General features: G+C 46.1%; 1 long non-coding RNA gene across 1 annotated transcript; it reads right to left on the reverse strand.

Moving 5' to 3' along the window:
• Positions 1–12,461: 12,461 nt before the first annotated feature.
• Positions 12,462–15,416, reverse strand: LOC121144314. Its single transcript, XR_005881641.1, has 4 exons — positions 15,278–15,416; positions 14,677–14,797; positions 13,519–14,124; positions 12,462–12,857 (listed from the first exon to the last, which is right to left on the reverse strand). It is a non-coding gene; the product is annotated as an uncharacterized LOC121144314 (long non-coding RNA).
• Between the last annotated feature and the right edge of the window lie 714 nt (positions 15,417–16,130).

Genomic DNA, 16,130 nt, shown 5'->3' on the forward strand with positions numbered 1-16,130 from the left:
GAATAGTTGGACTCGCAGGTTGAGGTCTCTTTCAGAGTTGCAGGGGTCAGAAAGCAATGACAGTGCTTCAGAAACACCAAAGGTTTGTCTCCAGGTGATAGCAACACCCAAATCTCCCCAAGGTACATTACCAGCCCAGTTCCAGGATATGGGAAAAGTTGGGCTGTCCTGCTTTCCCTTTCCCTGTCACAACATCAGGGAGCCAGGCCTGACCAGGACATGACTTTGGAGGGCATTTTAAGACAAACGTGCTTGAATTTAAAGTGGGAGGGTGTGAACAACACAGGGCACTGTGTTAGTAGCAACGACTGCTCTTCTTTGGCAGAGAGGAGCCTCGTCAGCTAAGTTAGCATCCAGAGAGAGCTTGGGGAATCTGCTTCAGAAGTCTGTGTGGGTCAAACCTGATCTGCAGAATGGGGGAATAAAGGATGGAAGATAGAGAGGAGACTTGCAGGTGGGAACTTTGGATCACTTTCCATTCCGTCTTAGGAAGTTGTGTTGAGACAGTGATACAAAACTTCTGTCCAATTTGTACTGGGGCCAGACAGTTGCCTTCAGGCTTAAGCCAAACCAAAAGTGTAGGAATAGAGACTTTGGACCCCATTTTTGACAAGGTAAGACTGAGGCTAGTTCCCGGTAATTAGTCATCACCTATAACCAGAAAGCAGCTGAAAATGAGTGACCAAGGGCTGCAATGTGTGTCCCAAATCCCAGTGGTCTGGTAGGCGAAACTGGAAGCAGAAAGTCCTGGGGTCCAGACAGACAGTGACATTCTAGGGTGCCTAAAGACTAAACCAGCATCTTACTTTGGTGTGAGGATATTGGATGCGCTGGTGTCGTGAATGGTGGAAGGTCTATGCTCTGGAGGTCAACAGAGAGAAAGAGACAGAGACAGAGAGACAGAGGGAGGGAGGGAGGGAGGGAGGGAGGGAGGGAGGGAGGGAGGGAGGGAGGCTAGGTAGATGAGTGTACATGACACACCAGCAAAGCCCCAGAGTAGGGCTTACACAGACACAGGCAACCACAACTCAGAGGTTTCAGGTCATAACTGGTGGCTGTTTAGACCTCTATGGGATGCATATCAGAAAAAGGGAGAGAAAGTGATAGGTAAGGGGAAAGAGGACAGGTCACTGAGAGGGAAGATCTGCTGGGCAGAACCCCGATCCTCTCCCAGGTTTTAGCACCAAATGATAGATTGAAATTGATGGAGGCGATGTAGAAAAGAAAGAAAGAAAGGATGGATGGAAGGAAGGGAGGGAGGGAGGGAGAGGAGACCAACCTACACAGAAGCAGGAAACATGTTGTCCTGTGATCAGAACAGCAGAGGGGTGCAGTCTTCCCATGGGATGAAGACTGTGTGCCAGACATAGGTGCTTAGGGATTTATAGGTCAGAAAGTAGTATTTTTGTGGTAGAAGATTCCCTATGCGGATCTGTTCCCCTGTGGTCTCAAAATTGGGAATACAGCAGGGTTGGCAAGGTGAACTTATCAGGAAACCCTGGGTCCTAGAGTCCCAAGGAAAATCTTAGCAGCTGGGTCAGCTTCCTTGTGCTGGGTTCCTCGGTCCTCCTGAGGTTTTTGGTTATTAACCCTTTAGGGGAATAAATGGTTTGTTTCATCTTAGAATGCACAGGGCACACTCTGAGTCAGAGCAGGAACCTTGAGGCAGAAGTTGATGCAGGGACCATAGAGAAAAGATGCTTGTGTCACTGAAATATGAATCGCACACTTTATGAAGGGTAAAGATGAGTATTTATTGTGGAAGGTACTTACAAGAGAAACCGGCAACCCAAGTTGGTCTCAGCAGCTTCTGAGACCCAACTCAGATCCCCATCAAGAGAGCGAGCATCTCTCTTCCCAGGCCTTTATTCCCTGCCTTCTCCCGAGGACCTGTGACCACGCCCAAACAGACATAGTCAGTGCTATGCATATGAATTCCCCTTTTAGTCTAAGGAAAAGATTTAGACTTGAAACAAAACTAAGTTGTGTCAATATACAAAATGTATCAAACATATATAAAGCATATATACATAGAAGATGATAAACAAATTATAATTTACCTATATCCTATCCTAAGCACATCTATCCCATCTAAACCCTAAACTTATCTGAAAGTGATGCCCAAGTCTGAACACCACTGCAATGTGTACTGTTTCCTGCCAGCCGCCTAGGTCCTGCCACTGTCTCTGCCCCCAAATAATACATGAGACACAATATTAATTACAAAGCTGTTGGCCGTTTGCTATGGTTTTTTGTTGGCTAGCTCTGACTTAATTATTAGCTCATAACTGCTAATCTGAGTATTTCCACATGGTCTTCTCTTACCAGAGAAAGGGTCTGGAAATCTTACTCCTCTGGCATCCTACAAGGTGACTGACTGTGCCTCAGTTTTCCAGAATCCTCTACCTCTCCTAGTCCCACCTGTCTTGCTTCCCTATTGGCCAAAAGTGTTTTATTTATTAACCAATAGAACAAACATATACACAGAAGAACTTCCTCCATCATACCACCTTTCAATCCCAACCCTAAACAATTGAAAACTAACTTTAACAGGTGTAAATTATCCTGTTAAAATATCAACAGTAGGGAAAAGGAGTGTAGTATTCTCAGAATTACTTCATGCTGAAATGGGATGACGATAACCTCATGAGATCCTGTAGGAAGAAAATGTTTGTATAGTGAGAGTCTCAAGTGGACTAGCTACAACATTTGTACCCAGGCTCTGTTTGGCAGGAGATGCTTGATTGAAGTTCTTGACTTAAGTTCTAATCTTTATTGAAGTTCTTGTTTAAGGCTCTGTCCAGAGTGTAGAAGGTGCACCATATCAGTTAATTAGTCTAGAGTTGTGTAGAGTGATGTAGTCCCAATTCAGGGTGGTAATTGTCAGTTCAGATGCATCAGTTCTGATCAGGTGGAATCGGTGAAGTGGGGCCCCATTTTCTTTCTGAAGTGTTTGAAGATTGCTGTTAGGAAATTCTTTGTTCTCTGTGGAAAACTCAAACGTTAATGTCAAGAAGGAAATTTCAACTTTTATATGTATGCATACCAGGAAAGGCAACAATAAGGAAGATAGTAAGTGTGGGGGAAATTAGACTTTCAGAGAAAGAACCTAGTGTAAATAGATGATAGTCCTTAGATTTTGTTTTCTTCTGTCTTACATCAATTGGCTCATTGATATAATACAGAAACTCTGAATTTTATTTTAACAATGTGCTTGGATTTAGAGGAGAGCCAAATCCAAGTCCAAAGCCAGCTTTTGTTTAAGTGAACTGGGACCAAAAGAGTATTAGGAAGTAAAGAGAGATAGATTTTATAAGGACAAAAGTTGAGAGAATTAGACATTGATACCAAACATTAGATTCTTCTTTGTTTGATGGTTCTTTTGGGTAACCATCCTCTCTTTAGGTATCTTCATATTCAGCATCTTCTTGCCTTTTGGAGATGGGTTTTCCTGTTAAGACAAGAAAAATAAAATACTTCCCTTTCCTTTTGTGAGGTCTCCTTATACCTCTTAGAATATAACTTTGTGGATGAGCAGTCATCTTTCCTCCTCTGGAGATTTCTCCTGTTTGGATCGAATCTTGATCAATTTTGATGGAATCCAAAGCTTTTCTTCTTTGTAGAAACAAAGGCGAAACCCCTTTCCCAATGTAACACATGTCCTGGTTTCCAAACTGAGGTTATTACATCCTTGAAATATACCAGTTGATTTAGTTCAGAAGTTTTTTCCATAGTCCAGTGTCTTTCTGCAGCTGTTGTCCTTTCTCATCAGCATTAAGAAAATTTAATGTTAATAAAGCATTATGTAATCTGTGTTTGGGGGCCTTTGTTCCCCCTGGCTGTTTATGGAGCATTTCTTTTAAAGTGCAGGTAGATCTCTCAACCGCTGCTTGTCCTGTGGGATTGTACGGTATACCAGCTATGTGCTTTATGTTATAATATTTGAAAAACTGTTCCAGTTTGCTGGAGACATATGCTGGAGCACTGTCTGTTTTTATTTGTGCAAGTATACTCATAGTGGCCATCACCTCTAAGAGGTGTGTGATAACAGAATCAGCCTTTTCAGAGCTAAGAGCAGTAGCCCATTGGAACTCTGAAAATGTGTCTATGGTATGGTGCACATATTTTAAGCTTCCAAATTCTGGAAAGTGAAACACATCCATTTGCCATATTTCATTTCTGTGAATACTGCCTTCTGGTAATGGTGTTTGATTATAGAAGGAACAGATGGACTAGTTTCTTACTATTTCCTTGGCTTGTTACCAAGTGACAGAAAAATCCTTCTTTAAGTCTTTGCTATTAACATGGTGTTTTTATGAAATTCTGAAGCTTCTAGCACACATCCTATTAATAAATGATCAATCTCATCATTACCTTGTGCTAGAGGACCTGGCAGACCCATATGGGATCTGATGTGTGTTACATATATTTCTGATAGTTTCCTGTAATTATATAAACAATGACGTTAATTCCGTATTATTAGGAATAAATTCGGTGGTCTCAATGTTTAAAACATCTCTCTCTGCATATTGAGCATCAGTAACTCTATTGAGAGGCTCTGTAAAATCCATAAGTACCATGAGAATGGCATACAACTCTGCCTTTTGTACATAGTTGTAAGGGCTTTGAATTACTTTACTTATATTTCCTTATTTATAACCTGCTTTCCCTGACTTGTTTGCATCAGTGTAGAATGTAGGAACTCCACATTATCCTCACCAGCCTGGTCCCAGAACCTCATCAGTCCCAAATGAACACACAGGATGCTATATTAATTATGAAGTTGTTGGCCATTTGCTATGGTTTTTTTGTTGGCTAGCTCTGACTTAATTATTAATACATAACTGCTAATCTGAGTATTTCCAAGTGGTCTTCTCTTACTGGAGAAAGGGTCCAGACCTCTTAATCCTCTGGTGTCGTACACGGTGACTAGCTGTGCCTCTGTTTCCCAGAATCCTCCACCTCTCCTATCTTGCTTCCCTATTGACCAACAGTGCTTTATTTATCAACAATAAGACAAACATATACACAGGACTTCCCCAGTCATCCTTACTCCCTCATGACTTGCTCTGTCTGTTTTTTTTACACCCGAGGACCACCAGCCCAGGGTGGCACTGCTCGCCGTGAGCTGGACCCTCCCACGCCAATCACCAATCACTAAAATGCATCACAGGCTGACTGGTGCGGGCATTTAATCACTGGAGGCCAACTCCCTCCTCCATCACAGGCCTCAACACTGTGTGACCTCAAGCCCATTCTCAAACTTTTGGAGTAGATTGTATTCACTGGTTTGAGGTGACTTTACAGGTAGAAATGCTTGCTGGGCGAGTCTGAAAACTGGAGTTCAATTCCTAGAAGCCAAGTGAAAATCCAGGTGTGGTAGTGCACATCTGCCATTCCAGGAGTCCTCTGGTGAGATAAGCCGAGTCAGAAGAATTGCCAGAAGCCCAGTGAGCCTGGAGTTTGCAGTACAGCAGCAGGGGCCAGAGAGGCAGAAAGTTGGTAGAAAGTGAAAGCTGGGTCCTGAAAATTGTCCTCCACACGCATGCATGCACCTCATACACACATACAAGAGAGGAGGGGGAGGAAGGGAGGGAAGGAGGAAAGGAGGGAAGGAAGGAGGGAGAGAGGGAGGGAGGGCCGTTTGTTTTGAACTTGTAGTTTGGAATTACAACCACCAAGTGGCAGTAGTGCCTAAGTCTCAGGATCCCAGCACCCAGGAAGCAAAGCACTTGTTAAATCCTACTGTGCTGAATGCCAGGACCAGACGTCTATGCAAACTCTACAACTTCCTTACATATTTATGAGCAAGCTGTGGCTCTTAGCACTGCACAATTTAGTTGGAGTCACATGGCTCAGCATAGCAACTCAGGATGCAGACCCGAGAGGCTGTACCCCAGGCTGCTGCTAAAGGGTGTCACAAAGGTAGCCTGGCTTGGTTCCTGCCTTCTCCATGAGTTCCAACCCAAACCCATAAGCGTCATGCACACCAGCCCCTACCCAGAATGTCATGTGTGCTCTGGGAAGTGGAAAAACTCCTTCTCCTCCTCCTCCTCTCTCGGGGCTGTTTAGATAAAACCCAGTTGAAGGAAAAGTTTTGTTGTCTGAACCGATTCTTTTTATTAAAAAATTTTCAGGGGCTGGAGAGATGGCTCAGAGGTTAAGAGCACTGCCGCTCTTCCAGAGGGCCCGGGCTCAATTCCCTGCACCCACATGGTGACTCACAAGTGTCTGTGACCCCAGTTCCAGGAGGTCGGATGCTCTCTTGTAGCCTCTGCAAGCACTGCACACATGGTACACAAACGCACATACAGGCAGAACACCCATACACAGAAAGCAAAAGTAAGGGCATCTTCAATTTTTAAAATGAATCCGCTGAGTGTTTCACACAGTGTACCCTCTCCTAGCTCCTCCCAGATCACCTCCTCCTACCTCCCTGCCCACCCAACTTCATGCTGTTGCTCTTTTTTTTAACCCACTAAATGGAACAAATTCGTAACACCCACCACTTTTCTTGAAGTCCATGTAACATACAACAATTTCAAGTCAAAAGCCTCCCCACATGCTCTTCCTTGAGAGACTGGCACAGGGAATATTTTTATCAGGCTTATGTCCGCCCAGCTATTTACTTCCCCGGTATCCACTGCCAGTACTTCGCCATTGTTAAATAAAATAAGGGTCACTGGGGCACAGGCACAGAACACAACTACTAGAGTCCTGAGACCTGCTGGGGACTGAGGCTGGCTGTAGGAACAGAACGCTTGCACTGGACAAAAGATGATTCATGTCCCAGCTGGGAGATGTCATCTTGCTACTCAAGAGTAGCACATGATCTGAAATCTAAATTTGCTTCGGGAGTTTTCTGTGTAACATTTTCAGGCCATGGTTGACTGCATGCAATATAAACAAGAACTAGCCAATAGGTGGTGGGGTGCTACTGTATCCTAGAGTGCATCCACGGGGTGTGACAGGAAGAAAGTCCACTGCACCCAAGACTGCAGCCCCCTCCACCTTGTCAAACAGGAAGGAGAGGGACACAATTTCCTGGTGAAGCTGCCTCCCAGTCTGCTGTGGTCTTTGCAAACTTGCCTTAATGATGTCCCCATAACGGTCAACGAGGTCTCTACACCTTTGTCAGAGCAGCTCCGCTCCCAGTCACCTAGTCTGGGCTGTGTTAAATGATCATCTGATGACTGTGTGACCCCCCCCCCCGCTTCTGTCTCATCTCATGCCTAACCTCCGTGTGCACCTAGTGGAGCTCCAAGTGCCCCACTTGGCTTTCCTATATACCCTCCTCCACCTCTGCATCTAACTTTCTGCTCCTGTTGAATTGTCACGCTACCCTCTTGGCTTCTGGGTGCCTATGAGGTTGGTAGGGCTCCTCCTGCCTCAAGCAGGCTCTATCTGTTTCAAGGTTTCTTTAGATAGCCCCTCATAGAAGCTAGACAGTGACTGTCCACCAGGAGAGTTCGAGCAGGGCCAGAAGAGTTCTGGTAAGAATCCTATGAGGATGGCCCGGCCCTGAAGCAAGTGGGTATCACCAGTGAGGCTGGCCAGACAGCAGGAACCTGAGGCTTAGTGACAAGGTGACCTGGATCTCCTGTCTGTGGCTGCAGCACAGGCTGTAGACCCTGTATCCCAGGAGGGTGGTTCCATGGAGAGGCAGACTGCAGCCATGTGCTGGTGGCCTGTGTCCACACTCCAGCCTAGTGACACAGGCAGCACAGGTTGTCCCCGGGTCTCCTAATGAGAAAATAGTGGTCTGGCTCTACAGTCACTGTCTGTGGCTGACGACAGGTGTCCTGGCCCAGAAAGGGGCACAGAGAGGCCATGGCCTGTGAGAATATGAAGTCAGATCTTCTAGGTCCTTCCAACTTTCCAGGCCTTTCAGAGTGCAGCTAAACCTTTGTGACCCTGGCTTTCAGGAACCCCACCCCCACCCCATCTGTCTTCCAGGTTCCCCGAGTCATAAATCTCCTCTCTCAGTCACAGCCTCTCCTTGGTTTTTCCTTTGCCATCTTACAAAGAAAAACAAAGCCTTAAAAGGGAGCCTGCTGCAATCTCAGTAAGTTCTGCCCAGATTCCCCGACACACCCCCCCCCCCCGCCCCGAGTTCTGACTGTATGGGAAAGCAGCCCCCTGATTGGGCAGGAGGAGTCTCCCTGTGGTCTAGGAAGTCCTGACTGCATCTTATCCCTCTGATCCATCTTCCTCATGGCACCAACCTTGCTATCCTGTGAGCCACCATGGAGGAGTGGAAGAAGAGGCTGTGGGGACAGGTGCTGTGGGGACAGGCCCTGAGCCTTCTCTCAGGTATCTCCTGTTTCTGGAAGCACAAGACCAGGGTCAACAAGAAAGGTGGCATTTTCTAATGACCTTCCAAAGATGCAGGAGGGGTGGAAACTTCCCCTCCAGCTGCTGTGCGTCTGAGTGCTGTGTTCCCAGCTGTGGGTCTGCAGAAGGGACTCCCCAGCACTGAAGGCCAGCCTCCCATCAGGCCTTGCTGGAGGTCTTAGGTCAGTAAACGCTCCCCCCCCCCAGTGGTCTGGGGAGGGGCGTGACCTTGCATTTTAGAGTAGCAAACGTTTGTAAAAGCTGTACAAGTTTCTGTTTTGTTTCGGTTGGGTGAGCCTGGGGACCCTGCAGCCCAGGCTGGCTTCTGACAACGAACTTTTGCCTTCTCTACAGCCTTTCTCTCAAACATTCTGGAATTTGCAGATTCGACAAGTAATCATGGAAACCACCCCCCAAATCTGCTAGGACAGGACCAGTCCTTCTAAAAGTCTCACATACCTGAATGCCTGTACCTTCTGTTTCCAAACCACTCCCTGGAGGATGGAGTTATTAGTCACATCTGCACAATACTGTCAAGGGAGCTGATAGAACACACTGCCCAGATTATTTAAGCTGAAAGGACATCAAGAAAAGGCACAAATAACCTCCATTTTCAGAGTCCATCATTCCTTTCTTTCTGAATTCTTAAAAAAAACAGTTATTGTTGTGTTTGGTGGTTTGAAAGAAAATGGTCCCCAAAGGCAATAATAGGAGATGTGACTTGGTTGGAGTGGGTGTGGCCTTATTGGAGGAAGTATATCACTGTGGAGGTGGGCTTTGAGGTCTCATATATGCTCAAGCCACACCTAGTGTCTCAGTTCACTTCCTGTTGCCTGCAAGATGTAGAATTCTCCTTCACCATGTTGCCTGAATGCCACTATGCCCCCCCCCCCCCCCGTAATGATACTGGACTAAACTTCTGAAACTGCAAACCACCCCAGTTAAATGTTTTTCATTATAAGAGTTGCTATGGTCATGGTGTCTCTTCACAGCAATAGAAACCCTAAGGCATTTTGTATATATGATGTGTGGTTTTTAAGTCTTATTTTTAAAGTGTTAACAACTGTGCCACCGATTTAAATTGTTGTTTTGCTTAATTCTTATAAAAATTCATGGTTCTTCCTCTGTCCTTCTAGCCTATCAGTCTGTAACACAGCCCAGTAATTTACATTTATTTTATTGTACTGTATTTATGTTCTGTGCAATTTTACCAGAATAGGGTAGTTGGTGACTTGTGTGCAATTTTACCAGAATAGGGTAGTTGGTGACTTGGGGAGACGGCAGTAGTGGCCCCTGCTTGCTCTTTCCTGTCCTCCTCTGACCCTCAGAAGAAACAGACCTTATTTTTTTTTAGTGGTTTTCCTTTCCTAATCACTTTCCTGTCCTGACTTCCTTTGATGAAAAGTGTTGTGAAATATCAACCAAATAAACCTTTTCCTCTCCAAGTCGCTTTAAGGGTCATGGTGTTTCATCACAGCAACCCTAACTGAGATGAGAGCAAACTCCCACAAGGTGCCCACTGCTCTGGCCTCTACCTTGGAACTGTAGCATGCATATGCCTACCAGTCCCATCTCCCAACCACACACACACACACACACACACGCACGCACGCACACACGCACGCACACACGCACTAAACTTTGAACGTCCAGAACACGATCCCACATGTAAAACACAGATTACCTTTAGCCTCACAAGATGATTTGGAATGAGTTCAGAGTCTCTTGATTTTATTATTTAAAACAAAATCAACTTGCTGCAGGTGTGCCAAGTTTAATTATGTTGAAAGAACTGGGTCCTGCCTTTTGCAGTCACCAGCCAACTCGGACTGAAGTGATCTAGCAGTATGGGCCCCTGTTTGTCTTGGCTCAGTAACAGTTGCTATGGGAACGAGTCGCTGACCTACTTCCTCCCACCTCCAGGTAAACGCAGGGTTTCCTCCTTCTCTGGTTTCCTGTACCTCCCCCTCTCCCCAGTCAGGAATTCCTCGGACTGATTGCTAAAGGATCTTAACGGAAGTGTCATTTCATGCTACTTCCTGTGGCTCTCACAGTCACAGCCTGTGTAGGTTCCTCCTGGAAAGTGCCCGATCGGAGGCAGCTGTAAGGCTCCTCCTCCCGGGAGGTGCAGGCTTGACCCAGAAATCCTGAGAGGATTGCCCATCTGGACTGACCAGCTTCAAGTGTTCCCCAAGGTGGTTTTCCACCCTAAGCTCCTGAAAGACCAAGCAGGAAGTCCACACGCACCGTCCCCTCTTGTCTTGGACGCATTCCATCACCCCACATGCCAAAACCACTTGTACTTGGCTGAAGCCACAAGTGTCTAGATAATAGAAACTGTACTGTGCCCATGCTGGACACCGCACAAGGCTGTCCACACTTGGCGTGTCTTGGGCACCTGAGTCCCAGTAAACCAGAAACCCAAACCCTTCAATGCATCTCCACAGACAGGCTTCTGTGGCAGTACTCAAAGGAAGCGCCCTGCGATGCACTTACTGCTCGGCATTTTCACGACCTCGAGAGAGATGGAAGACTACAGACATGCTAAAAGGAAAAGTCCTTACTAAGTGTCGACTTCAGAGGATAAGCCACAGGATATGCGGACTATGAGGATCAAACTCAGTCCCCCGATTTGGCAATAAGCACCTGTACCCACTACGCCGACTCACTGGACCCTACCTTACTTTTTAAGGCAGGGGTCTTTCACTGAAGTTCACTGTTTGGCTGGATTGGATAGCCAGTCTCCAGATCTGCCCCCTACCTCTCCACCCCCCCGCATGGGATGGCAGGTTATGTGCTGCAATGTTTAGGTTTTTATGCTGGGGATCTGTGCACTGCTCTTCAAGCGTGCGCAGTAGGCACTTTACCCAATCAACCATCTCCCAAGCCCTCCACAGTTTGTCATTGTGTGTACTCTATTCGTCATCTTGAGATGTAGGACACAGGGCCTATGCTCCCCAGGGGAGAATTCTTATCACGAGAAGAAAGTTCCCCGATTCCTCTTCAACAACCGCATTTCAGGGCACAGCGGGTAGAAAGGTATTCGCTTGCTAGCAAGTCTGACAACCCGTGTTTGATCCTCAGGTTTCACACACCGTAGAAGGAGATAACTCCGTCTCTGGGCTTGGACATTTCCTGGGAGAAGCACAAGCTCCCCACCCCCACTCCAGCAAAAGTCCTCAGAACCTTCCCTCACAGCGCAGCGGGAGTGGGGGTGACTTGACTGACAGAAGCAACCATTCACAAGACCTGCGCTGTGCTCTGTGCTCTGTGCTGATGTCACCAGTGTGGGAAGCACTCTTCCTGAGGGTTCAGACTCCCTGTGAATGAGACAAACTGAGTTGGCATGGCTTCTGGGTGCCATCCAGGAAGCAGCTTCTGGGGTCAGATACCTACCTGAAGCCCATGACTGTAAAAGGATTTTTCTTTGGGTGGCCGGCTCACACACACAAAAAAAATGACATGGAGACTTACTATTAATTATGAAAACTCAGCCTTAGCTTAGGCTTGTCCCACTAGCTTTTTAAAAAAATAATCTGATCCAAAAATTATTTAATAAATCAAAATTAATAAATTAAAATATAGTATTAAATGAGATATAAGAAGAAAAACTTACACTTTCACTTTTGATTACAATAGTACTTATTTTGAGTAGTTTTATATATTTAGAGTGAATCTGTTAGTAACATTACTCCATGTTGTCACAATTGTCCCCATAATCATTAAAAACAGCTTGACAAATCCAGTTTTAAAAATATGAATCTCCCCATCACATAACACTATAATTTTTTAAAATTATATCTAATATCTTTATTTTTACATTGTAAATTGTATAATTTTAATTTTAATGAAGTTGAAATCAAAACATCGAAAGGTCTGATATCTGCAATAGGCACTCACTTTGTCATACCCTATTAACCAGGCAAATATTGTTTGATCAAATGACAGAATGTGGAAAGCAAAAGAGACCCACCAGCTCTTATAACTTAAATTAACCCATTTATATTAATCTACATTTTGCCTCATGGCTTCTTACCTCTCTTCCATCTCCTGTTTTCTCTGTGTCCTCTGGCATCTCTTTCATGCCTAGATTCATCTCCTCTTCCTCTCTCTCTCTCTCTCTCTCTCTCTCTCTCTCTGCATCTTCCTGCCTTGTTATTGGCCATTCAGCTCTTTATTAAACCAATCAGAAGGCACCTTGGCAAAAGCACATCTTCACAGTATACAAAAAGGTTATTCCCCAACACAAGATCAGGTTGGAAGCAAACGTACAACTCATTTCTCGAGGGTGGGCTGCCGAAGGAACTGATTGATCAGGTGTTTGAGCATGACGCGAGCAGCTCCCTGGACTTGGAGGAAGCTGGTGACACACCATTTCTCAGGATCTTGTGATTTGCTCAGTGGTCCCAGGGCTTATGTGTGTCTTGCATCAAGTGAAAGGACAGCTGGCAAAATGCCGAGGTCCTGATGATTGGCAGCTGGGTAAGGAGGCAGCTCGCAGTCTTGCTAGGATTTCTGGTGGGCTGTGAAGTGAGACCAAAGGAAGCAATGAGAGGCTGTGGCAACTAGATACATCCTCCTGGGGCACGGGCATGGCAGCTGTAGGGCCAGTATCCCACCCCTGATATACACCCTTTGGTGCCTCATCTGCCTGCTCTTCCCATTAGAGGTAGCATTGGTTACCAAGCCTCAGAGTTCATCCTACAGGTTAGAGCAACTAGGTGTGGCCCAGGATGGGTCCGCAGCTCTCATAGTCTTGTTCTTCACGTGTCACCTGGTCCTGCACAGTGACAGCTGCTCCAGGGAACTGTTAATATCTCTGCTCTGCCTAGGAGCTCGTTCATGGGAGAAACACCTATGGGCCCACCAGAATGGGGAGAGTTGTCTCCCACGTGGGCTGTGCTCTGATAAAGTTCTTTCCAAGGGGACACATGTTGGTGTTTAAGGAAACAGCATTCAGAACTCTGCCTTCCATTCTTTAAAAATGGAGGATTTTTATTCATCTGTTTATTTAGTTTGTGTGTGTATATTATGGGGCAGCGCACACATGGAGGTCAGAGGTCAACTCTGTGACTTTGTTTCTCTCCTCCCACCAGGTTTCAGGAATCAACCTCAGGTTGCCTGGCCTGTTTTGCAGGTGCCTTTACATGCTGAGTCATCTTGCCTTGGACTTTCTCAACCAACCTTCTGGATAGCAGGCATATTCCAGGCTCTGGCAGTAGGTGGCGCTGCAGCCAGTGGGACTTTTATCAGGGTTTTGCAGAAATGGAGTCTGATGTAGGCTTCACATCAGCATAATGGCTTCATAATTCCAGTTTAGGAGGAGAAAATTCCCACATGCCAGCTTTCAGTGAATGAAAAAGACTTGAGATGAACAACATCACATCCTTCCAAATGAATCCCGTTTTACAGGTGGAATTTTCTGTGTTCTGAAAATGAATGAGCCCTTTGCAAGACTATGGGATCAACAGATGGCCTTGAACAGAATATTAGAATTTACACTTGGACTTAGCTGTTTATGACCAAGCAGGATGTCTCACGTCCTAGCTCCCCGCCTTTTCCAGTGTTGTCCTAGGATGTCCACCCAAGTTTAGTGAAGATTTAACTCAAGTTTAGTGAAGATTTATCAAAGGCAGTATCAGCACACCGCTGGACACCCTTGAGTGAGAACGTGCTTGTCACTGAAATAACAAAGTGAGTCCAAGATCACACCTACTGCTCTTCACGTGTGAAGTGTGCTCTTGGCAATACTCTCCAGCTCTGGTAATAGTGGGTGCTCCGATGAGGTCCCTGTGACAACAGTGAATGTGAAAATGACATTCTCCTGAAAGCCTTTCATGGTGGGCTCACTAGCCACAGGGGGAGGGGACCCGCAGAGGAAAGGCTGAGCAGGAAGCACATCTAGAGCCTGGGACATCCTCCAGAGCATAGCATGAGACACACCTGTCCTCCTGTGGCATGGTGGGACTGCTCTCCATGTGGAAAATCGTGAGACACAGAAGCTGGAGTGGGCTGAGGACCAGAGACTGTAAATTTCACACCCTTGCACAAAGGCAGAGTAAAGGACTTAGTGATTCTATGACTGGCTCCCACTCTGGGAGTACTGGTCTGACTGCCAGCTATGGAAGGACAGATGCTCTGAGCCCACAGGAGGCTCAGGGAGAAGGGTGACTCTAGACATTTTTCTTTTGAGAAAGACTCTCAGCTGGTAGCCCCAGCTGTTCTGGAACTTGCTATATTAGACCAGGCCGGTCTCAAATTCAGAGATCTACCCGCCTCTGCCTCCTGAATGCTGAGATTAAAGGTTTGTGCCACCGTAACTGGCATGACTTCAGGACTTACCTGATGTTGAACAAAGATTAACTTTGGGTCCATCTGTCTGGAGATGGTACCAGGGGAAACAGATCAATAAGACTCTGCAATACAAAGTTCAATTCTCTGTGGCCAGATGAAGATGATAAGCCTGGGGGAAAGAATGGGGAAGAAAAGAGGCTTATTAACATGTTGGTGTGTTGGAAAATGGCTGGTGACACAAAGAACAGTCATTCTAAGCCTTGCAGTCCAGGCACAATGGAGCCTCTCAGGACAGACCGCTCCCGATGGTCAGGCTGCACTCTAGGGCAGAAGTCACATCTTGTAGAAACCAGAATGATTTTCTCAAGGGATGACCACAATAGCTTTTCCTCTTGGCACCGTCTGGCAGTACTAGAAATGAGACCGCAAATGACAAACCCACCATTTGATCAAGACCGAGTAATTATGCATGTTCCTCCCCATCCCCACCCCATCTCTCCTCTAGTTGAACTTAAGGTTCATGCCAGTACCCTAGAGATAACCGGAGTTGCTGTATCCCCTTGTCAGTTCCTCTTCCCAACATATTCATTAAATCTCCCTCTGTTTTTTACCATCACTGTCTCTTTAATCAGAGATTGGGATGCGTTACCAGGCAGAGGCTGCTGGGGCCAGGTCTCTTTCGTGTTGGTGCACACCTTTAAGTCTAGTACAGAGACAGAGGTAGATGGATCTCTGAATTCAAGACCAGCTTGGTCTACAGAGCAAGTTCCAGGACAGCCAGTGCAACACAGAGAAACCCTGTCTAAAAAAAAAAAAAAGACAAACAAAAGAAAAACTGTAGTTATATTTCCTCTTCAGCGAAAGCCTCTTGGAAAAAGCTGAGTGTTCTAGTTTGCTTTTCTGTTACTGTGATAAACCCGGAACAAAACCAACTTGGGGAGGAATGGGTTTACTTGGCTTACACTTCTAGATTCCAGTCCATGGTCGAGGGATGCCAAGGCAGGACCTCACACAGGAGCAGAGTCAGGAAACAGAGGAAGGCTGCTTACTGGCTTGCTTTCCTGGCTTGCTCTGCCAGCTTTCTTACACAGCCTAGAACCATCTGCCTGGGGATGCCAACATCCGCAGTGAACCAGGCCCTCCCACATCAATAAGTAATCAACAGAGTGCCTCATAGGCTTTCTTATGGGCAAATCCGATAGAGACATCTCCTTAGCTGAGGCTCCTCTTTCCAGATGACTGAAGCTTGTATAAGCTGACAAAAATACTCACCAGTACACAGAGCCCATAGCCATTCCTGTCCACCATCTTTATGATGTCTGTGCACGCACCCCAGAGTTCCTGTCACCATGCCCACAGCCATTGCTGTCTGCCACCATCTTTGGGATGCATGTGCTTCTGTCCCAGAGTTCCCAGCACCACTTTAACCTTCTGAGCAGGCTCCAAGACCTTGAACTAAGCATGCCACCTTGCCTTTCTTAAGCTGTGACCTTGGGCTGAGC

This window comes from Mesocricetus auratus, unplaced genomic scaffold (assembly GCF_017639785.1).
Source record: "Mesocricetus auratus isolate SY011 unplaced genomic scaffold, BCM_Maur_2.0 Super-Scaffold_100015, whole genome shotgun sequence".
NCBI classification, from domain to species: domain Eukaryota; kingdom Metazoa; phylum Chordata; class Mammalia; order Rodentia; family Cricetidae; genus Mesocricetus; species Mesocricetus auratus.